The following is a 25,936-nucleotide window of genomic DNA, read 5'->3' as shown; positions in this document are numbered from 1 at the left end:
CAAATTGGTACTGCATAAAGCATGGCTGATCTGAAAATTTGTTTAAAAATTAACAACTTGTTTTTTTGACAGAGCTTAGAATTTCTGTTTATAAGAGGATATAAATATTTAATATATTTATTACACTTTGCCTGGATTCCTTCAATGTGATCCTTGAAAGTGAGTTTTTTTGTCATACGTTAAACCTAAGCTTGATCAGACCATATCAATTCCAAGCCATTCAATTTGAGAATGTGATTATCGTTTGGTTTAAGAAAAGAAGCTCTTGGCTTGTGAGGAAGGATAATTAATTGCGTTTTTGTGGCATTTGGTTTAATTTTCCATTTTGACAGATAATCACTGAAAATATTTAAACTTCTTTGTAGGCGACTGCAGATCACTCTTAGATTTCTACCTGTGACTAACAGACTTGTGTCGTCACAGAATAGCGATTTCTGACAACCAAGATTTGGAAGATCAGAAGTGAAAATATTATACAAGATTGGAGCTACGCTCGAACCCTGCGGAACACCGGCTCGTACGGGTAGCAATCCAGATTAACAATTCTGATAGTGAACCTGAAGAGTACGATCAGTTAAATAATTTTGAATCATTTTGATCAAATAAATAGGAAACTGGAAATCAGACATTTTTGCTATTAAACCTTTGTGCCAAACACTGTCGAATGCTTTTTCTATGTCTAGAAGAGCAACTCCAGTGGATAACCCATAAGATTTTTTTGCTTTTATCATGTTCGTTGCTCTGACAAGTTGATGAGTTGTTGAATGTTCATGACAAAATCCAAACTGCTTTGGTAAAAAAATTGAATTCTCATTTATATGAGACATCATTCTCAACAAGATAATTTTTTCGAAAAGTTTACTGATAGAAGAAAGTAAGCTAATTTGTCGATAACTTGATGTTTCTGCTGGATTTTTATCAGGTTTTAGGATAGGAGTTACTTTAGCGTTTTTTAATCTTTTTGGGAAGCAAGCTAATGAAAAACACTTGTTGGAAATTTTAACCAAGAGTCTCAAGGTAACATCGGAAAGATTTTTAATAAGAATATTAAAAATTCCATCATTACCTTCATGTTTTTGAGTTTCATAATAATTGATTTCATTTCATCAAAATTCGTGTGATAACACTTGGGTTGAAATATGCTCATATTGCAGTGATACTTCATTTTCAATAGGACTCACAACGTTCAAGTTAAAATTGTGTACACTCTCGAACTGCTGAGCAAGTTTTTGAGCTTTTTCGCCATTCGTAAGAAGTATTTGATTTCCTTCCTTGAGAGCAGGAATTGGTTTCTGAGGTTTCTTAAGAACATTAGAAAGTTTCCAGAAAGGTTTAGAATATGGTTTAATTTGTTCAACTTCTTTAGCGAAATTTTCATTTCGCAAAAGAGTAAATCTATGTTTATTTCTTTTTGTAAATCCTTAACTATGTTTTTCATAGCAGGATCACGAGAACGTTGATATTGTCGTGGACGAACATTCTTCAACCGAATGAGCAGTTGAGGATTGTCATCGATGATAGGAGAATTTAATTTAGTTTGAGCTTTGGGAACTGAAAGATTTCTTGCTTCGATAGTGTAATGATTCAAATTATCAATTGCTGTGTCGATGTCCGCAGAATTTTCTAAAATAGTTTCATGATCCACATGATTTTCAATGTGAGATCTGTAATCCAACCAATTAGCTCTATGATAGTTGAATATAGAACTAATTGGATTAATTATAGCTTCGTTGGAAAGTCTGAATGTTACAGGAAGATGATCTGAGTCAAAGTCAGCATGTGTAATCGGTTCACTACAAATGTTACTTTGATCTGTTAGAACCAGATCAATTGTAGACGGGTTTTTCACGAAAGTGAAACAAGTCGGATTACTGGGATGAAGAACTGTGAAGTAACCAGCTGAGAGTTGATTATGAAGTATTTTACCATTACTGTTATTTTGCCTACAATTCCACTGGACATGCTTAGCATTTAAGTCCCTTATTACGAAAAATTTCGGTCGATATCTTGTAAGTTTTTGCAAATCGCCGGTGCATTGGAATGGCAAATATGCTCCAGCGATGAAATAAATTTCATGAATGGTTTCAACTTCGATTCCCAAGCTTTCAATAACTTTAGTATTGAAAGAAGGTAAAATGCGATGTTTAATTTGCCGTTGGACAAAAACCACCCATTCCAGTAAACCTGTCAAATCGATGAACCACATAATGTGGATTAATTTTCAATTTGACATTTGGTATTAGAAAAGTTTCTGTCACAACGGCAATATGAATTTTGTGAACTTTGAGAAAATTATAAAATTCATCTTCACTCGTTTTCAAAGATCGAGCATTCCAATTTAAAATATTCAAATAATTATTTAACATCACTGTTAAATTTTAAACTCATTATAATATTGTTTGCAAATTGCCATCCGATTTGAAATGCTTCTAAAAGTGATGAAGTCGAATTCATTTGGATGATCATTTGAAAAAGTTGATCTTATAGGTAGATCATTTTATTTTCAGTTATATCGCCTAAATCGACTTCATTTAAAGAAGCGAATGGCATTGAAGGAATATTTGTTGGTGGACTGCCATTAGAAGAAGATGATTTGGCCGGTCAACCTATTAATAAATTGTTTTCGTTAGAAGATGAACTGCAAGGCGGTCCTGTGTTTTGATTATTTACATTAGAAGAAATAGGTGGTAGATTTCTACCTAATATACCAGCATAACTGATATTAGAAGAAGATGATGACGAGGTCGATCTACCTGTCAATAAATTATTTTCGTTAGAAGACGAATTGCAGGCGTACCTGTTTTTTGTTTTAAATTCGAAGAAATCAGTGCCATAGAAGAATTAGGCGTGGCATTTGTAACGGTTTTTTGATTTTAAGGTATGTTCTGTAAAATTAAGGTCGTTGATTTGACTTGTTGTCTATGCGAACGAGCGTTTAAATTTTTTTCCCTGACAGGACATTTCAAATAATTGGATTTATGATTTCCATTGCAATTTGAACATGAAAATTTATCAGTGGTTTCATTCATTGGACAAACGTCTTTCGAATGCGATTTACCACAATTCAAACACCGTATACCCATATGACAATTTTTGGTTCCATGACCGAAGCCTTGGCGACGACGACATTGCGTTAGGTTTGCAATACGATTATGCCGTTTATAATGTTCCCAATGAATTTTAATGTGGGAAATGAAACGTACTTTTTCTAAAGTTTTTAAATTGTTTACATCACTTCGATTGAAGTGTATTAGGTAAAGTTCATGGGAAATTCCAGAACATGGTTTAGAAGTACCATTCGCTCTTTTTTTCATAAGTAATACTTGGGAAGGGGCAAAACCAAGCAATTCTTCTAGTTGATTTATAATTTCATCAATACTTTGATCATTTGATAAGCCTTTCAAGACAGCCTTGAAGGGTCTGTCTGATTTTATATCATATGAATAAAATTCATGAAGTTTCTCGGACAAATATCGAATAAGACGTTCGTAATCTTCCAATCCATCAACCAAGACTCGACATTCTCCTCTTCGTCCGATTTGAAATGAGACTTTTACTTCCAGGAGAAAAGTAGAAAGCTCAGTACGGAATGCTTTGAAGTCGGAAATCATCACCGTCACTGGTGGCATAGATTGATGTTTCTTCCCAGAACGACAAGCGTCCATTTTGGGAATTTTTGAAGAATTTTCTTCTTTGTCGCTACAATCGGATTCAGAAAGAATCTAGTAAATATTGTTAGACGGCATAGAATCAACGGAAGAAAATTCCGTCCGTTGTATTTTATTTTTACATTCAGATTCTATAAGATCGTGAATGTTATTAGAAAAATGTTGAATAACGGATTGTGACGCTGGCATTCTTGAAATGAATGAAATTTTAAATTATATTAACTAGGCTAGATTAGTCTTCGATTAGACTCCTAGCTAGCCTTAAAAAAGGCTGATTAATTTCTTAGTCACTCTAATGTCACTCTTTGTATCACTTAGTCACTCTAATATCAATCTTTGTATCACTTAGTCACTCTAATATCACTCTTTGTATTGTCTTGAGAAAGGCTGACTAATTGTTAGTCTTTAAAAAGACTGTTAGTGATTCAGGTAGCCTTGAAAAAGACTAAAGCCTTGAATCAATGAAACTCTAGGTAGCCAGAAAAAATTTCCAGGAGCCAAGAGCTATACGCGTGCGGTGCGAACGACTGTTCAACACCGACTGTCCCTTGTATCTAAATATAATGCACAAAGAGGATAGGTTGTTACAGAAAACTCGAAGATTTCAATTTTATTCTAATTAGACATTATTGTAAACGTGTTAAGAACTATCAAAAAAGAAATAGCACTTTCAAAAATGAATATTGTAACTCGACAATTATTAACACTAAATGAACTTAAAATTATCTCAAATCAGCTCAGAGAAACAGACATACAGTTAGGCAGTCCAGAAGACACGAACAATTACCTCTCAACCACGATATTTTACCATGGAGATCATCTTATCATCAGCATCGATATTCCCAAAGTTTCACCCATTATCTACGATGAAATGATTATCGAGCCATTACCAGTACATAAAAACCTGTTTTAATCCATCTAGTGGTGTAATGATGCCATTCTGATATTACACATAACAGCAAAAATATTACTGTGGATTTCGCCAAAACTGTTCATTGAATAGAAATAGGAAAGTTTGTTCGGACTTAATCTAACAAACTCTATCAATTACGAACGGCAATGCGAAAGTAGAAGTGATGATGTTGAATACATCTTTATACTAGTAGGGTAAGGGCTCCCTATTTCATCTCATTTGTGAGGACGTCGCCTTCAAACCCCGATTTAGCCACTAAAATCACTATAACTATTTCATATTACTGCTTCATTCGCCTTGCTCCACGTTGAGAATTGATTCACATTGCTTGAAAATTTAACTAATATTCATAAAACAGCTAAAAACACTTATGATGTGTTCACTACTCTGCTCCTAATTCCATCTCAATGGATTTTTATCTATCCTATCGTTGATCCTTTATTCATCCTATAAATTAGCAATGGCGACAGCAATCAAAACAAAATATTCCACTGTTACACTCTCACCCATGCGTATGCGGCTGCCAGATGGCTGACTAAACGCCGCCAGCTGGAAAAATATGGCTTGCAGACATTCTGGTGACCGACTGCCTTACCGCTGCCACATATACAACTCAAACGATACAACCGTACCCACCAGGATTTTTCCACATTATGATTATTGGTAAAAAATTTACTCGTTGAATTATCTAATTAATGGGGCATCTTTTAACATCATTTTATTAGTGAAAACAAATAGAACAGATATAGACTTTATATGCAAAGTAATACATATTTTCTATGAAAACATCTGGCATCTTTGTGCACAGCCGATGAAACACTCACACACACTTCACAGCGTTATGTTGGCGAATAGCGGAATGAAACCAGTGCTACTAGATTTGCCACAATGGTTATTTCATTAGTATTTAACACGCTCTTTCTGGTAATATTCGAAGCCAAAACAGCTTTATTTAAATATTAATATCAATAATACAATTAAACTAATGTCACGGATACCAAAAACATACTTTTTGATAATAATTTGAAGAAGAAAAACAATTTATTTTTTTTTAACAATATGAGATAACTTGGCAACTTTGCAAAACCAAATAAGATGAAAACAAAGCGCAATCAAGTGAACTAAGTGAAAAACTTTCATCTCATATTTTAAAAGACTTTTATTGTTTGTCGGGTAGTTTTTGAAGTTTTAAATCGTAATTAAACAAGTGGCAAGTGATCATTACTAATTATGAAGTCATCCAGCATTCAATGGTAGTGTAATTGTGCGAAAAAGTGATCATGTTTTGAGACGAATCGATTAGTAGATAATCAGAAACATGACGAACTGTAAATCTTGAGACGAAAATGTGTCCTAAATTGGAAAGTGAGTTTATTTGTAATGAAAAAAACGATAAACGAAGAATTTGAAACCATTTCTTTCAATGGGAGAGTGTGACAATAGCTTTTATAATCATTTTAAAACACTTCAATATTTGGTTCAGGAAGGTTGTAAAATATTATTCATGTTCAAAGTAATGAGGTGAAGGGATGAGATGGAAATAGGAGCTCAGATGAAATAGGGAGCCGTTACCCTATACAAATATGCCGTGCGAAAGAGTTGCCACGTACAGATCAATATGTGTTTCTTTTTGTCGTGAATTCTTTAGTATGGGGCGCTTTTTGATAGTGATATCTAACACATTCAATTACGACAGTAACGCTGTTTCGCAATACGAAAAAGAAAATTTTGATTTAGAAAAATCTTTATACTAGTATACTTTATACAAATGATTAGAACAAATGTTTCCACTTGATTTGCGCATTCTACTTTCCAGGCGTATTAGAACTGGCTAAATTTAAAGCAATCCTAAATATTTCTTTATCACAGTGGTGTGGTCGTCCTGAAAAGGACGGGGTTTTCAACTCCTCGTCGTTACGGATGGCCAGCTGCAGATGGCGAGGGATGATTTTCGTTTTCTTGTTGTCACGGGCAGCGTTACCGGCTAATTCCAACACTTCGGCAGCCAAGTACTCCAGCACTGCCGCCAGATAGGCTGGTGCACCGGCACCGACACGCTCGGCGAGGTTTCTCTTCCGGAGCAGACGATGAATTCTGCCAACTGGGAACTGCAGACCAGCACGGTTTAAGCGGGACTTTGCCTTGCCCTTAACTGTTCCTCCTGTATGCGTGTTTCTGCGTCGAAATCTCACAAGATACTGTTAAGAGCTAGACAGGCAATTCAATATTATTAGCTGCCGCTCTGCTAACTCTCTCTTTTATATCGTCTCACTGTTTCCCGTTCTGCGTAAAGGAAAGGAATTCTAACATATGGGTGGTCCTTACACCATTACCAATAGCAGGTATAAAATAAAATGTGATGTGAGAAATAGCATCATTTAAGTTAAAGCAGCTACTCTGAACGTACGGGACGCTGTCAGCACGATGATAGCGAAAACCGGGTGAAAGGAAGCCGAAAATTCCAGCAAGCAAGTCCCATTCAAATAGCACTTTTAAGTGCTAAAAATAATCATAAAGAACTAGTTGAATTTTGTCGCTTTCCTACCATTTTCCGAGCAACTGTTGCCGAAACAAGGCACACACAAGAAGTTGAATTAATTTGCCCCGTCACTAACACATTCAATTACGAACGGCAATGCGAAAGAAGAAGTGATGATGTTTTTTTTTATTCAATAGTATAACATATATTTTTAGGCACACTGCGTAACCTCTAAGATGCCAAGGGTATTTCCTAATCTTAATTAACGACTAACTTAAAACTAGAATAGTATCATTAGATTATGTCGTCTAGAATTTTTGGAAAAAGCTTTTAGCTGGCGTTCGGCAGTGGTCGGTGAATTGAATATTGCATGACTTCCAGTTGGTGCTATCTATGGCCGCTTCCTTTCAGTTCGTGTGGGTCCGCGGGAACCACCCCCAGGCTACGAAGGCCCGGCGGTTGGCCCGCATGCTGGTCATCGACTGGAGCGTAGGACCGTAGGCGGTGATGGTGATGTTACGAAGAGATGAAAAAATAAAAAAGTAAATATTGTGGAAACCGAGGTAAATAGGGGGTATGGAAACAAAATGTCTGAAAACTACAGAGATCTAATTAGTTGCCATCGAGAAGGTGAAGAGACGGGGGAAAGGGGAACGAAAAGTTAGTGACAAAAAAAGATCTTGTTAGTTCCAATGAAGATGGTGGACAGGGACGGTGATCGAGAGAATCGGGCGGATGTTAGTGTCGAACCTGTAGGTGGAGATTATACTTTCTGAGCGAGGTATAACAGATTACACTTGGATATTAATGTGTTTGAGGTACTGGTATATAAGAAGCATACAAGAGATATCCCGACTAGCCAACACATCTCGGACCGGAACTTCAGGTGGTCTACCTCGGGCCCTTAGGGAGTCCTTTAATAAAGACCTGGCGTGACGATACTCCGTACACGTCCATACGACATGCTCGATGTCCTGATAACCGTCACCACAAGCGCAGAGACCGCTCTCCACGATTCCAATACGCCGGAGATGCGCGTTGAATGTGTAATGGTTTGACATGAGCCGAGACATCACACGAATGAAGTCACGACTCACGTTCATCCCCCTGAACCAAGGTTTCGTCGATACCCTAGGGATAATGAAATGCAGCCATCGTCCCAGTTCGCCATTGCTCCATGAAGTTTGCCAACTTTCGAGAGTTTTCTGACGAGAGATACTGAAAAATTCATTGAAGCAGATTGGTCTTTCGTAAATATCACCTTCTAATGCGCCAACCTAACCTTAGCCAATGAGTCTGCCTTTTCATTGCCCGGAATGGAACAATGCGAAGGTACCCAGACTAACGATATTAAATAAGACCGTTCAGATAAAGTTCGCAAGTGTTCTCGTATTTTCCCCAGGAAATATGGGGGATACTTTCCTGGCTTCACTGCGCGGAGAGCTTCTATTGAACTTAGACTGTCCGTGACAATGAAGTAATGGTCTTTGGGCAAGGTTTCAATGATCTCAAGGGTGTACTGAATAGCAGCTAATACTGCGACGTAGACTGAAGCCGGATCACTGAGTTTGTACGAAGCGGTGATGTTCTGATTGAAGATTCCGAAGCCTGTAGACCTGTTGATGTTTGATCCGTCAGTGTAAAACATCTTTTCACAGTTGACTGTTCTGAATTTATTATAAAAAATATTTGGGGCCACTTGAGGGCGTACGTGATCCGGGATTCCACGAATTTCTTCTCTCATGGATGTGTCGAAAAACACAGTAGAATCAGAAGTATCCAAGAAATGAGCACGGTTGAAAACAAACGAAGAAGGATTAATATTCTGAGCCATGTAATCAAAATAAAAGGACATAAAACGGGTCTGAGAATTAAGCTCGATAAGCCTTTCGAAGTTTTCAATCACCATTGGATTCAAGATATCGCATCGGATTAGCAATCGATATGAGAGATCCCAGAATCGATTTTTCAACGGTAGGACGCCCGCGAGCACTTCGAGACTCATCGTATGAGTCGACTGCATGCAACCTAAGGCAATACGCAAACAACGATACTGAATTCTTTCCAGTTTAATGAAATGGGTGTTCGCGGCGGATCGGAAGCAGAAGCATCCATATTCCATTACGGACAATATCGTTGTTTGGTACAGCCTGATCAGATCTCCTGGGTGGGCACCCCACCAAGTTTCGGTTATTGTGCGAAGAAAATTGATTCTCTGCTGGCATTTTTGTTTCAGATACGTAATATGACATCCCCAGGTGCCTTTGGAGTCGAACCAGACCCCGAGATATTTAAATGTGAAGACCTGAGCTATGGTTTCACCCCCTAGTTGAAGCTATAATTGTGCTGGTTCTCGCTTTCTTGAAAATACGACCAGCTCAGTTTTCTCCGTAGAGAACTCGATACCCATTTGAAGAGCCCACGTCGACAAGTTGTCGAGGGTATCTTGTAATGGTCCTTGGAGATCGGCAGCTTTGGGTCCTATAATGGACACAACGCTGTCGTCGGCAAGTTGTCTTAGCGTGCAAGATGTGTTGATACATTCATCAATGTTGTTTACGTAAAAATTGTATAAAAGGGGGCTTAAGCATGAGCCCTGAGGAAGACCCATGTAACTGAATCGTATTGTCGACAAATCACCATGTGCAAAATACATGTGTTTCTCGGACAATAGATTATATAAAAAGGTGTTCAAAACCGGCGAAAGACCATGCTGGTGCAGCTTCTTAGATAGGATATTTATAGAAACTGAATCAAAAGCCCCCTTGATATCTAGAAATACTGATGCCATTTGTTCTTTACGAGCAAATGCCATTTGAATTTCGGTTGAGAGCAACGCAAGACAATCGTTCGTTCCTTTACCCCTGCGGAAGCCGAATTGTGTATCTGAAAGTAAACCATTAGTCTCGACCCAATTGTCTAGACGGAAGAGAATCATTTTTTCGAACAACTTCCGGATACAGGAAAGCATAGCAATCGGCCGATACGAATTGTGATCGGAAGCTGGTTTCCCAGGTTTTTGAATGGCGATAACTCTCACTTGTCTCCAGTCGTGTGGAACAATATTACCCTCGAGGAACTTGTTAAATAAATTCAGCAAGCGCCTTTTGGCAGAGTCAGGAAGATTTTTCAACAAGTTGAATTTAATTCTGTCTAACCCCGGGGCTTTATTGTTACACGACAAGAGCGTGAGAACTCTACCATCGAAAACGGTGTTTCGTTTGTATTCGAAGTCGCGGCGCGGGATATCTTGTGTTCCGGAACAGAATCAGGACATACTTTTTTAGCGAAATCGAATATCCAGCGGTTAGAATATTCCTCGCTTTCGTTCGTTGTGTTTTGGTTGCGCATTCGTCGGGCTGTGTTCCAAAGAGTGCTCATCGATGTTTCTTTTGTTAATCCGTCAACAAACCGTCGCCAGTAACCTAGTTTCTTTGCTTTAACTAAGTTCTTCATTTGCTTATCTAGTGCTGCATAATTTCTATAATTATCAGGTGTTCCATATTTTCTGAACTTTTTTAATGCTAAAGATCTTTCCGCGTTCAGTGATGAGCACTCTTTGTCCCACCACGGGTTGGGAGGACGAATGTTGGTATTCGCGCCGGGTACACGTTTCGTCTGCGCTTGAATCGCAGTGTCGAGAATCAAGCCAGCCATAAACGTATACTCTTCCTCCGGAGGAAGTTCTTGTGTTGTTTGTAGTTTCTCAGATATCGATATTGAGTAGCATTTCCAATCAATATTTCGTGTGAGGTCATACAAAACATTGATTGTTTCCGATGGTCTTAATCCGCTGGCGATTGAAATTACGATAGGCAGATGATCGCTACCGTGGGGATCAGGGATTACCTTCCACGTGCAATCCAACCGTAGCGATGTCGAGCAAAGAGATAAGTCCAGCGCACTTGGTCTTGCTGGTGGTGCAGGAATTCGTGTCATTTCTCCCGTATTCAAGATTGTCATATTGAATTTGTCGCAAATATCATGGATCATAGCTGATCTGTTATCATCATGAAGACAACCCCATCCCGTACCGTGAGAGTTAAAGTCTCCTAAAACTAACGTCGGTGCGGGAAGAAGTTGCATGATACTGCTGAGCCAGTGAGCTGAGGCTCTAGGGGGAATATAGATGGAAGCAATACAAAGGTCCTTGCCTTTAATTGTGACATGACATGCGACAACTTTAATACATGATATCGAGGGGAGGTTAATTCGAAAGAAGGAATAGCACTTTTTTATCCCCAAAAGTACTCCTCCGTAGGGATTATCTCGATCCAGGCGAATAATGTTAAAATCGTGGAAGTTTAGTGATACATCAGAAGTTAACCAAGTTTCGCACAATGCAAATGCGTCACATTTCAGATTATTTACTAAGTATTTAAAAGGATCTATTTTCGGGATGATACTTCTACAGTTCCACTGTAAAACAGTGATCGAATCCTTGACCTCGTTCGAAAAATTAGCCATCGAAGGAAACGATTGCTGAGAGGAGGGGCCATTTTGCAGTCAGCTGCATCAAAAACATTTTAACTTTTGGCAGGAAAGTCATCAAAATACCTTTTAGGGGGTCAGAAATGTTGAAGACGGAAAATATAAAGTCCACAATGTCACTGAATTTTACAAGTCCAGCACTTGATGTGTTTTCTGGTTCCTTGGGGACTTTTGGGGTTTTGGGTGTCCCCGGAAGTGTTGGATATTCTTTCTCCGATTTCAAGTCTCCGGAACTAGGAGCTTTTGGTTTCTTCTTTTCGTTTTTTTTACCAACACTTCCTTCTGCTGTTACTTTTGGAGGGCCTTCAAGAGATATCTTCGAACCTTTTCTAGGGAGTTTAGGAGATGATATATTTTTCCTCTTCCTATAACTACGAGGGACAGTTGAAGATGTACCTTCTTGAGGATCGTCAGAGTCGCAATCGTCCGCAGACAAACAGGTGTAGGGGTTCTGTTCAGGTGGTGTGGCGATTTTCAGCATTTCTGCGAACGAGCGGTTTGATCGTTGCTTGAGAGATCGTTTCAAATGATCTCCACGCAATTTATACGCAGAACATGCTGTGAGGTCATGCGGGGCCGCCCCACAGTAAAGACACTTTTCAATGTCTCTGTCGCAAACGCCATCCGCATGACTCTCTCCACACTTCGAGCAGCGGGGCCGATTTCCACAATGGGAAGCTGTGTGTCCTAGTTGTTGACAACTAGTGCAATTCATTACCCGTGGTACGAAAAGTCGTACAGGTAGACGAACCCTGTCCAGGAGAACGAATTTCGGCAAAGCCGAGCCGGAGAAGGTCACCCGATACGAGTCCGAGTGGGGATAAGACTTTGTCCCATCCGCGGCGATCGATACTGAATGCAAACGTTTGCAGTCCAGTATCTTGACATTCTTAAGCAAGGGATCTTTAAAACATCCGACCCCATGTTTGAGAATGTCCTCGCATGTCAGACTGGGATCCGTGATCACTCCGTCTATCTCGACTTCGCGAGCTGGTATATAAACGCGGTAGTCCCGCGTAAAGTGATCGTTTCGAGCGATCTCATTAGCATGTTTCAGACTGGTCAACGAGACCCTGAGCTTATCGGGACGAATTTTTGAGATAAATTTCAATGTTGGATATTTCGACGCCAAGTCATCAGATATTTTCAAAATATTAAGCGGTTTATTCTTCTCTTTGGTCCGAAAATAAACCACATAAAGGCCGGCCGAGGGTGAAGGCTCTTCGGGATACTGTTTAACCCGGTGAGTCTTACTATTTGGAGCAGATTTAGAATCTGTTTCCATTTTATCTTCGGGGGGCAGGGTAGAATTTAATGGACTTGCCATAGCGCGGTTGAGGTTCCGCGCGAATTATAGGGGGAGTCAAAATATAAGACGATAAAGGGACACGAAGGAAAAAAAATATAATACTTAGCTAATGATCCGTAGCAACTCGGCCGCTGAGGCCAAGCGTTAGTTACAACGGCCTCAGAGAATTAATATGCACATAGCACCGGTTCACGGCACCACACTAAACGTCCCTTCACTGTTCGTATTGTTTTAACACAATGGCACCCGGCACTGTCTAACTGTATTTATTGTTTATACTGTATTGATCTACTGCACAAGCTCGCGACGGATTAGAATGGATTAACGCACAGCTGCTCTAATGCAAACTACCATCCGATCGATACGACGGTCACGAAAGGAATGACCATAAGTGATGATGTTGAATACATATTTATACTAGTATACAAATATGCCGTGCGAAAGAGTTGCCACGTACAGATCAGTATGTTTTTTTTTGTCGTGAATTCTTTATTTTGTCGTGAATTCTTTAGGATGGGGCGCTTTTTGGTCGTGATATCTAACACATTCAATTACGACAGTAACGCTGTTTCGCAATACGAAAAAGAAAATTTTGTGTTAGAAACATCTTTATACAAGTATGGGTGTCGTCTCGAAATATGCCGTGCGAAATAAGGTTGCCACATATACAGATTTCTCCTGAACAATACAGACTTAAATGTTGCGAAAAGAAAATAATTCTTAACACCGTACCCTCTAAAAGAGAAAGAGAGATAAGTTTTTAACTTGAGTAATTAATACATAGTGCTGAACTCCAGCGTTGCCAGGTTGCCAGATTTATCTGGCAAATGCCAGATTTTTCTCGCTTCGCCACACACTCAAACTCACCAGATCTTTTACCAGATTTTCCAAATTTTCCAAATTTTCCTAGATTTTGTCAGATCTCGCAAGATCTTTACGGTTTTGGCCTCGATACGACAGGTGGTGAGAATGAAGCCCGGTCAAAAGTTCTTTATATATAGTAGATCCAGACAAATCCAGATGAATTTTTGAGTCAGAGACAGATTTTTGAAAAAATAACCTGACAACTCTGCTGAACTTTTTAACTGAAGGCAAATAGCGATTCCTCATTCTGGATACAGCTTTCATTGAAAGTGCTTGTTATGGCGTGATCACGGTATCTTCAGGCAAAATATCTTGCTAACCATCGCAAGAGGAAGCGACAGGTGCCATCGGAACCTACTGGAGAAGAACCGAGTCGTCTTTTGAGACGAGTGCGTCAGGAAGGAGCAGTGTCCAGTGGTGGCCTGGAAGCGCCAATCGAGTCGTTGAGTGCTGGAGTGAGCGGGATTCAAAATCCGGTTTCGATTGGAAGCCGATCTGGTATGTTTATGTTAAATTTTACTATCATGTCTGGCATATTTTCTAATATAGTTATTGATTATAACGGTTTGTTTACTTATCTTGAATATACTTCTGATGTGTTGTTTTTAATCATTGTTAGTTTCTCTCTATTTTGAATTCGTGCCAGATTTTTCAATACTAATTATGAAGTGCTAGTGATAATATTACGGATAGCGGAGTTAAAGTGCTTGATATATTCCAATAATTTTCTATCTTGGTGATTAGATTGATTCTGTGCTGAAGAATCGATATTTCGAATGATTGATTTTATTATTTTAAAATTTATGAAGTATGTTAATTATTATTAGTATTATTACATAATAATAATAATAATAATAATAATTGGCTCTTACTGAAGTATCAAAAGTCTTCGTACTTAAAAGTTTTCGAAAAATAAACTACAAATTTGTTGTACCTAGCCTATATTAGAATATTAAAAAGAAATAGTTTCAAGTTCAGAACATACAGTTTCGGAATAGTATCAGAGTGAAATGTATGATAATGTGTGTGTGTGCGTATGTGTGTGTGCGCGTATTTGTGTGTGTGCGTATGTGTGTGTGCGTATGTGTGTGTGAATGTGCGTATGTGTGTACGTAACGTTACGTGCGTTAACTTTTCTCGGAGATGGCTGAACCGATTTTCACAAACTTAGGTCTTGTGGTCCCATACATAATTCCTGAATTTCATCTGGATCCGGAAATATAGGGTAAAGTGTGTTAAAAATTTTATACCATCACTGAAAAGGGCGAAAAACCGTAAAAAAGTTTTCTAAATCGACCTCAAAACTTCGATAGTTTTTATCAGTAGCCGGTCAAACAAATCGATTTCGGTTATTCTTTTAAGAATCGAAGGAAATTATTTTGAAGAATACCACAGTATTATATATGATAGTATGATTGATATGAGAAAGGCATCATTACACCACTAGGTGGATTAAAACAGGTTTTTTTTTATTTCTTTGTAGATATGATGTGTATTTATGAACGGGCTGATCGTGAGCTCAAAAAGCGATTTACTGATAATGAGTTTGGTGTAGTGCGTAGCGTTTGCGATCGATTATGGTTTCGAAATGATTTGAAAACTATTAACAGAGATGAGGAAAATTTGCTTATCACATTGCCTTCTTTTGAATCCACAGATAACTTTAGAGCATGTCAAACATGCCGAAGCAGTTTGAAACGTAGGGTTATACCAAACCTAGCGAAAACGAATGGTTTTGTATATCCCACTCGTCCGCTAGATCTACCTCCACTTGATCCCATAAGTGAGAGACTCATCTCACCAAGGATACCTTTTATGCAAATTCGCCGTTTGCGTCACGCAGCAGGTAGTCATTCAATTATGGGACAAATTATTAATGTCCCAGTAAATGTTTCTGAAATGGTTCGCGTGCTTCCTAGAAACATTGATGATGATTATGCATTCAATGTTAGCATTAAGAAGCATTCGATTCATAAATCATCCTATTTGAATGGATTCGTTAAAAAAGTTACTGTGAAAAAGTGGCTTATGTATCTTGTTGATACTCCATTATACCGTCGTTACAATATAGTAATCAATCAAGATCAATTAAACCAGTTTGGTGACTCCTCGTCAGTAATACTTGATCCTGACAACGAGCATAAATCTATTGATTCTCAAAGTGATTTTGAGCTTTTGATTGGGCAACAACAAACGCTCCTTTGGAATGAAGACCAGTGTTTGGAAATTGCGCCTGCTCAGAATAGAATTCCTCTGTCAATAATATATGACGAGTTTGCGGAAGAACTCTCATTTCCAGATATTTATTTTGGACATCCACGCACTTTCAGGACTGACCTTCATGTTACACCATTTATGATGGCTACAAGTGAACTCAGGCGCCAGGATAGGCGAGGTGCCAAACCGAAACACCTATTGTATATGGCGGCAAAAATTATGCGACTTCGTGTTTCAGAAGGTTTGCACAGCACTTTTAAGTGCATGGGAACTGCGAATATAACTCGCGAAATGTTGAAGAACCGAGAGTTCTTGGAGACTTGCATTGAACGTAATTTATCGTTTCTCAAGTCTATCCCGAATTCAGTTCAATATTGGCAACAACGTAAGCATGATGTTTTCGCTATGATTAGACAACTTGGAAGACCAACAATATTCATGACTTTGAGTGCCAATGAAACTCGATGGCCCGAATTGTTAAAAATTTTATATAGACTTTCTGATGAACATATCGCTAATTTAGCAAACCCAGTAGATCAACTGACTGCTTTGCAGCGAGCTACACTCGTTAGTGAGGATCCTGTCACTTGTTGCATTTATTTCAATAAACTTGTTGATACCTTGCTCAACATATTATCTTCGTCAAGATTTAGTCCCTTTTGCGAATATTATGTGGTCGATTATTTCAAAAGAATAGAGTTTCAGCATCGTGGCAGTCCACATGCACACATTTTGCTGTGGTTGAACAATGATCCTAAAGAAACAATTTCAGAGGACATGCCCGCCACAGTTGAACTTATTAATAGACTTTGTTCCATCAATTATAACAGTAATCAGGTACATAAGCATACATTTACCTGTTACAAACGGAACGAAAAGCGTTGTCGATTTAACATCCCATATTGGCCCATGGAACAAACTAGAATTATTTTGCCAATGCCATCGAATGACTCCCGTCGTAATCGGTTGATGAAAAAAGGTGAAGAAATGCGCGAAAATTTGAATATAAAAATTTATGCGACATTAGATGAATACCTTCGCGATTGTAATTGTTCATACGATGACTACTTGGATGTAATTCATGCCTCCACACCAAGACCTATAATTCTTTTGAAACGTTCCATGGAAGAACTTTGGACCATCCCGTATAATCAATGGGTTGCAAACAAATTACTGTCAAACATGGATCTTCAATTTATTCTAGATGAATATTCATGTGCTGCATATGTTGTTGAATATGTTAATAAAACGAACAGAGGTGTTAGTAACTTACATCTCGAATTAGTTAAGTTACAAGAAGAATACCCTGATCAAGATTATGCTTCATTGCTGAAAAAAGTTAGTATTAAAATGCTAAATTCAGTAGAAATGTGTGCCCAAGAAGCTGCTTGGTACTTACTACGTCAACCAATGTCAGAAGCCAGCCGGAAAGTACAATTTATATCCACCATGTGGCCACATGAACGTATAAAATCTAGGAAGCATACTAAACAAATGGACGAGGAAGGTATTGATGATGATTCTACCGATGTTTGGACGCTGAACATAGTGCAAAAATATGAAAAGCGTGCAGATCTCGATGACATTTGTTTAGCTGACTTCGTAGCGTGTTACACGAAGGATAACAGTAACACGAATTCGTATAAGAAGCGAAATGAACCTCGCATAGTGCGATGGTTGAAATATAAAATATCTGAATTAAATGATCACAAGCGTGAAATGGTTCTTCTGTTTCTACCATTTCGAAATGAAGCTTGTGATATTCTTGATCGTAACAAGTTCATTGATTTGTATGATCAAAATAAAACTATCATATTCGACAAGTTAAAGGAATATGATTGTGATATTAAGTTGGAACAGATCGTCGAAGAATATCTTCGTGTTGCAGAAAAAAATGGAAGTGATGATCAACAAAAATCCAACGATAAACACAATGAATACGTACGGGCCATAACTATGGAGCCCAACGATGATAATATAGAACAGTTGCCTACTGGTGCTCTGTCAGCTGTCATCAAAAAACGTACCAATGTCATGAGCAAACAGGATTATTGTGCTATGGTCAGGGCCACAAATGATCAAAGAAAATTGATTTTACATTTGATTGATATTTTGCACGCCTACGACGGAAAGAACACGCCTTTGCAAATATTTGGTCCCGCAGGATGTGGTAAAACGTTTACTCTGAGAATATTGATGGAGACTTATAATCGTTTTAGTCAAGGGCACAATTTGCATAAAAACGCATATGTTGCCTGTGCATCAACAGGGAAAGCAGCGGTAGCTATTGGAGGCACTACAGTTCATTCTGCTTTTCGAATTTCAATGGCACGTAGAAGTAGTTCAAAACTTGGGTTCGAAGCACTTCAACTGTATCGCAATGCTTTTGCAGGTGTTAAAGCGATTATTATCGACGAAGTAAGCATGATTGGCGCAGATATGCTTAATATTATTCACACTCGGTTGCAATACATCACTGGGAACTATGATGATCCTTTTGGCGGAATTCATATAATATTCTGTGGTGATCTTCGCCAACTGCCACCTGTGAACGCACGGCTCGTTTTCAAGCCATGTAAAAACTCTATTCTTGGACCTGTACTTTGGCAATCACTTAATTTCTTCCCATTAGTTCAAGTTATGCGACAAGCTGATATTGAATTTTCTTCCATACTTATTAAAATTGGTAATGGTATGCCACTTACTGATTCTGAAAATGAGCGTATTGAAAGCCGCTTCCGAACAGCTGAGTGGTGTAAACAAAATGTTCCGAATGCTATACGTCTCTTCCATCGCAATATGGATGTTGAAAGATATAATACGGAAGCATTGCGTGAACGAGAGGGCTATGATTTTATTGTCAACGATGTTTTCACAGGTTATCGAAATGCGGAACCACTAGCTAGTGCTAGATTAAAGATGCATAAGATGAGCGTTGTGGAAACAGGCGGTCTACTTTATCTATTACGGTTGACGCTTGGAATGCCCTATATGATCTCAACTAACATTGATGTCGAAGATGGGCTAGTTAACGGGGCCATAGGAGAGCTTAAATTTATCGAACATGATGATGATAATCCTGATGAGCACATTCTTCGATTATAGCTAAAATTTTAAAGTAATATTATCGGTGCCAGCTTAAAGATCAAATCTAGACCTTTGGTATATTCTAATCCAGGTCAACTGCAATTTGATTGGGTACCTATATTAAAACGATCAGCCAATATTAAGCTTGGCAGCATCAACTGTAAAAGAATTCAAATTCCGATAGTTAGTGCATGTGCACTCACGGTTCATAAAGGGCAAGGAGGTACATTTTCTGAAATTGTACTTGACTACGATAAATCTTTGGAACGACAACTAGTATATGTTGGAATGTCACGGGTGACAACAATGGATGGGCTTTACTTAACTAACCAAAAGAACATCTTCAAATTTTGGCACTCAAAGGGTAGTGATTCGCCCAGAATGATGGAACTGAGAACAGAATTAAACCGACTATCCAGTCATAAACTATCCACAATCAGTGATGTACTGTTGGATTTTATCGATATGAAGAATCATGGTTTTAGCTTAATCAGTTTCAATGTTCAAAGCTTAAATGCTCATGCTTCGGATATTTCATCTGACAATATACTAACCAAAGGTAATATTTTAGCATTTAGCGAAACTTGGTTAGACAATTGTTCTGCAGTGAATATAACAGGTTACAATTGCATCGCCGAATATAAACGTACTAATTGTAGAGCTGGTGGCGTTGCGTTTTACCTTAAGGACAGTGCGTCTTTGATTGCTACTGTTCATAAACTCGAACAGCTTAGTGAGCAATATGACGAAAATTTGTTGTCGGCGGACAATTTCGGTGACATATGTGCAATTGATATTACGCTAAATGGTATAAAAGTATTGTTAGTTGTTCTATATATTTCGCCAGATACAACCTACAAAGAGAAGCAATTTTTCATCACGCGTAATTTATTTTTATATTCACGTAAAATTACGCCGATGATAGTTGTGGGCAGTGTTGCATCCAGTATCCGTAAACAGAGAATATTCACTGACGGACACAAGCATTCCAACAGGCATCGTTTCTCTTGCTAGCTCTCTCACTGAGAAGCTGCATGTACTGTCATTACTAATGTATGAGTTTCACTGAGAGAGATATTCCGTCAGTGCAGTCTGATGCTCACTTGGAGACGAATCAACATGACTGAAATCTTAGAATGACGATCAATTTTTAAAATTTCCGTCGTGATCATCAATTGCAAGGACAACGTTTTCTCGGTTTGACTTAGTTCTTAAAAGGAAAATAAAAGTGCATTCGCAATGATGTGATGTCAGAAAATGATAATGAAAATGAAAGTATTATCATTTTCAATTCACTATAAAACTATAAACAGACCGTTTTAAAAACAAACAGAGAATGACCGATTTGCTCTCTCATTCGAAATATTTTACTCTCTGCGTGTTGCCACTCTCGCGTCACTGTTGTTCGTGTTCGCCTTACGCTACCCATGGCATGAATTCGATAAACGTTGAATGACGATCATTTTGGTTCGTGACGGAACTACTTCGTATGATTTGACGTGTGGATGATGATCACGACTCAGTGCAACTCTGGTTGTGGGGGATTTCAATATAGATGCCTCAAAACAAGATAATATTAAATTCATTGAGCAACTATATGAAGTTGGATATGAAATCTGCTCCTTCACAAGCTACTACCCTTGGAGGCACATGTATTGATCTCGTATTTGCTAGGAACATCAATGTAGAAAGCCGTAGATATACAGGGTGATTTTTTAAGAGCTTGAGAACTTTTTTAAACAATAAAACGCATAAAATTTGCAAAATCTCATCGGTTCTTTATTTTAAACGTTAGATTGGTACATGACATTTACTTTTTGAAGATAATTTCATTTAAATGTTGACCGCGGCTGCGTCTTAGGTGGTCCATTCGGAAAGTCCAATTTTGGGCAACTTTTTCGAGCATTTCGGCCGGAATAGCCCGAATTTCTTCGGAAATGTTGTCTTCCAAAGCTGGAATAGTTACTGGCTTATTTCTGTAGACTTTAGACTTGACGTAGCCCCACAAAAAATAGTCTAAAGGCGCATGATCTTGGAGGCCAACTTACCGGTCCATTTCTTGAGATGAATTGTTCTCCGAAGTTTTCCCTCAAAATGGCCATAGAATCGCGAGCTGTGTGGCATGTAGCGCCATCTTGTTGAAACCACATGTCAACCAAGTTCAGTTCTTCCATTTTTGGCAACAAAAAGTTTGTTAGCATCGAACGATAGCGATCGCCATTCACTGTAATGTTGCGTCCAACAGCATCAAAAATACGGTCCAATGATTCCACCAGCGTACAAACCACACCAAACAGTGCATTTTTTGGGATGCATGGGCAGTTCTTGAACGGCTTCTGGTTGCTCTTCACTCCAAATGCGGCAATTTTGCTTATTTACGTAGCCATTCAACCAGAAATGAGCCTCATCGCTGAACAAAATTTGTCGATAAAAAAGCGGACTTTCCGAATGGACCACCTAAGACGCAGCCGCGGTCAACATTTAAATGAAATTATCTTCAAAAAGTAAATGTCATGTACCAATCTAACGTTTAAAATAAAGAACCGATGAGATTTTGCAAATTTTATGCGTTTTATTGTTTAAAAAAGTTCTCAAGCTCTTAAAAAATCACCCTGTATATCATACTTTTCATATCACAGGCCTATTGTATCATTGATCAATCCAGCGAATTAATGTTTCCTTCATTGGAAGATTATAATCGATTGTGAACGCTACACCTACACCAACCATATCAGTATCGCACCCACGGACAACAGTTCAGCCTGGAATTAGATGACGGAAGTCAGCGGCATCCATCGAAATTCGAATTCAACTCATCACTCTCCATCACAAACGCTTTCATAAAAGGTTCTTTTCAGAGCCACCATTATTTTATTGTAAAGAACAATTTACAATAAAATAATGGATACTTGGATAATTCATAATATTTGTGTTTCAGAATGTTCAATGTAACTAATCTGTACTTTAGTTTAGGTGCATCGTTTCAAATTCTAGTAGTGAAAAAGGGGCGTGCTTAGATAATTCATACAATTGATCAACTAATTGATATTCGTAAGTGTTAAGGAACATGTCAGTTGTTTTCGTATTCACGACATCCAGTTATGTCTCTGACATTACCCACCCGCCTTTTTTAGAGTATGTCACTGCAATGAGTCTACTATTTTGTTTAAATCCTATTCACTCGTTTATTTCGTAGCAGGTATTTCCATTTAGAAAAAATAAGGAAGTTTTTATTCGTTACGCAATAGTACTATAAAATTTCTTTCAGTTTCCACGAATAAGAATTGTGAATCAAGACTTCTCGGCACTTTAGTATCGGATATTGTTGAAACTTTCACTCGTAAAACCAGTGAGTTTAGTGGTGCATCCGAGCATCTTGAAACCGGAACATACTAGGTTGCACGCGAATACTACAATTACTGAAATTAATACTAACAAATATCCTTCTCCCGTGACACTTGTTGAGTACGCAGTAGTATACACGGCCTTTAGTAACAACAAGTGTTGGACTAACATCCTTCTCCATTCCTTAGACGATCTACGTTCGGGCCTGGCCGGCGCCGGACTGATCAATGAATTCTGGGGTTACCAGAAGATGTACATTGAAGTATGATTTACCAGGCCCAGGTTGGATCGTCTAGATATTCCCTTTACAATTTCAGGTAATCCCGATCAGTAACGGAGTAGCCACCACGGGTGATCGCTCAAGCTCAAGTTCAAGCTCAAAATATCAAAATTTTTCTAAGTCCCTGAAAGTCGGTTTTTTTTCAAAAAAATTTTCATGCAATTTTAAGATTTTTGGCATAAAAAAAAATTCGATTTCGGTAATTTCATGAACTCCCTATGGTGCTTTTTAAAGATCGAACATTTTCAAACTTTAACCGCTGGGCAGCACCCCTTACCCATGTCCGATTTAGCTCAAATTTAGCACTAGGACTTTTTTCGAGACGCTTATACCATCATATCTTCGGAATCCAAAATCGCAATCATTTGATCTTCGAACTTGATCATTGGGCTCATAGTAGTTTTCAAACGAGCCTAAGCTTGTTGAAATCGGTTCAGCCATCTCTGAGAAATTTGCGCGGTAAAGAAAACAACGCGTTTTGTCAGTTACGTTACTTATACCATCATCGATTATTTCATTTCGGGGAGATCCATGACACGAGTGGAGAATACAAAGGATCTTGGTGTCATTCTGGATCAAAAAATGACTTTTAGACTTCATTATGACGAAATTTTAGCCAAGGGCAATCGTCGACTCGGTTTCATCATGAAGAATACCTCAGAGTTTCGGGATCCGTTGTGTTTGAGATCTTTGTATAGCTCACTTGTACGTTCTACACTTGAGCCAAACGCTGTGGTATGGTCAAATACAAATTATAATACGGAATACTTCGACAAATTTTCAAGGACACATTTTGCATCGTGCGATACACTGTCATGATACACTGTCAGAGTGACAATGTACTTTGACGAGTTTTCTATAAAACTAGCAACACTGAAGGGTAAGAACAAGTTCACCATAGTTACTGTTTATTGTAGTGAAAAATAAACTTGAACTATGTTGTTGTGTATGAGGTATGGTTATTTCATATCGGATTTTGTTTTTTGTCCTCCTTGGCTTTTCAGAAATTTGCTCCTTGGCTTTTTCGGAAATTGCTCAGTATTATATGTTAGAATGTCTCGGCACTGTTCACCGAATCGTTATGGTAGCCATCCGTTCTTCTCATTGCAAATCACTCCCGTCAGAGGAGTAGAAATTTTTCCAACATCTGCTAAATGCGGGGAACCATTACGTCGTAATACTAATAGAAAATAATTCAATTAATAAGTTTATCCATCGTGAAAGAAAAACTGCTGTGTCTGCCACCGTTCGGGCTATAATCAATTTGTCTGGGTCACGCATAGATGAGTGACTATTGGGAAAACGCATACACAGCTTGCATTTGTTTCTCTTTTAACTTTTATTTTATCGTGTAGAGCGCTAATCGCTGTTTCCGTGGTACGTATAAGAATCGTACCCATGTTCCACACCAAGGCCCGTTTATGAAATAAAGTCCCATCACTGCCAAAATATATCGCAATTCTTCATCCATCGATTAGCTGGAGTGTACCTTTGAATTTGTTGCAATACAGCAACGGAAAACATAAACAAACAAACTTGTTTTGCGCCGTAGCAACTAGCATAAAGCGTTGCCAGAAACGATCTCCTTCCACATTTTCAAACTATCGCAACGAAAGGGAGTAATTTGCTAGGCTTCCTTGTTCAGGCTGTGAACCAAACATTGGCGGTTCGTTTGTATGAGACTTAGGGGTATTATTATTTGTATTTGGTATGGTGTCCTTACCATGCTCTTTGGAATACTAGGATTGAAGCGGTTAAACGATAACGATCGATGTCGTCTATTGAATCTTGAGCCATTGGAAACACGACGAGTCATTGCTCAAGCTACATTTGCTGCTAAACTACTTTTGGGGGATATTCACAGCCCACCTTTATGAAGTCTCTACGCATCGGAAAGATCACTTCGTCAACCCAATTTCCTGCTCCTGGAATCAAGGAATACGGTTTATGGACAGCACGAATCTTTTCGCTCAGTCTGTACGAGATTCAACGAGTTTTTTCAGTATTTAGATTTTAATATGTCGTCCCGTGTGTTTCATCAACGTCTACTTGACCTTTTTCAAATTGTGTATCGTGGTAATTAATTTTAGTGTACTAAGTTCATTAATTTTGTTCATTAAGACAAACTATGTCAGATGAATCATGAAAAACAAATAAACAAATAACAAATATCTCCGGAACCAAAAGTCACAGCCATTTCATCTTCGAAATTGATCAATGACCTAACAATAGCTTTCAAATATGCCTAGGCTTGTTGAAATCGGTTCAGCTAGAAACTTTTGCGGTAAAAAAACAACACGTTTTGTCGGTTACGTCATTTATACCATCATATCTCAGGAACCAAAAGTCACAGCCATTTGATCTTTGGACTGGATTAAGGCCATCGTCCAAGTACCATGCGCGCGGGTGGTTTTAGGAAATTTTCGATGGAAATTTCGAAAAATTTGACAAAACCAAAAACATACAGACCTTTGAAATACTTTTATCTATCTACAGGGTGAAAATGACTGGAAAATTCGGAGGATTTTACGAGTCTTATCAAAAATAGCACTGAAAAAATGAGCTTTTTTTGTAATTTTTCACAATTATTTGAAAAAATAATTCGATGGAATGAAATTTTTTTTTCAAAAAAAACCTCATGCTGGCAACAATGATCACATTCGGAAACATTTTTGGAAAACCTTTTCACGCTTTTCATGGAAAATCAACGAATTTCATATAACCGATTTCGTGGAAATTTTTGAAATTCGTGGATTTTCTATGAAAAGCGTGAAAAGGTTTTCCAAAAATGTGTCCGAATGTAATCTGTGTATCCATAATAAAGTTTATTTGAAAAAAAAAGTTTATGTCATCGCTTTATTTTTCCAGATAATTGTGAAAGATCACAAAAACACTAATTTTTCAGAGCTATTTTTGATAAGACTCGGAAAATCCTCCGAATTTTCCAGCCATTTTCACCCTGTAGATAGATAAATGTATTTCAAAGGTCTGTAAGTTTTTGGTTTTGGCAAATTTTTCGAAATTTCCATCGAAAATTTCCTAAAACCACCCGCGCGCATGGTACTTGGACGATGGCCTTAATGGTCTAATCATAGCTTTCAAAAGGGCCTAGACTTGTTAAAATCGGTTCAGCCATCTCCGGGAAACATGCGCGGTAAAAAAAACAACACGTTTTATCGGTTACGTTATTTATACCATCATCTCTCCGGAACCAAAAGTCAAAGCCATTTAATCTTCGAACTTGATCAACGGCCCGCTAGTAGCTTTCAAACGAGTCTAAGTT

General features: G+C 38.3%; 1 protein-coding gene across 4 annotated transcripts in view; it reads right to left on the bottom strand.

Annotated features, from left to right (window-relative positions):
* The window catches only part of LOC131431865 (uncharacterized), a 339,850-nt gene that overhangs the window by 244,872 nt on the left and 69,042 nt on the right, over positions 1–25,936 (bottom strand). The gene's annotated exons all lie outside the window — the stretch shown is intronic.

The sequence above is a fragment of the Malaya genurostris genome, chromosome 2 (assembly GCF_030247185.1).
Source record: "Malaya genurostris strain Urasoe2022 chromosome 2, Malgen_1.1, whole genome shotgun sequence".
Classification (NCBI taxonomy): Eukaryota; Metazoa; Arthropoda; class Insecta; order Diptera; family Culicidae; genus Malaya; species Malaya genurostris.
Note: the sequence above shows the minus strand (reverse complement) of the source record. Positions and strands in the feature narration are given on the sequence as shown.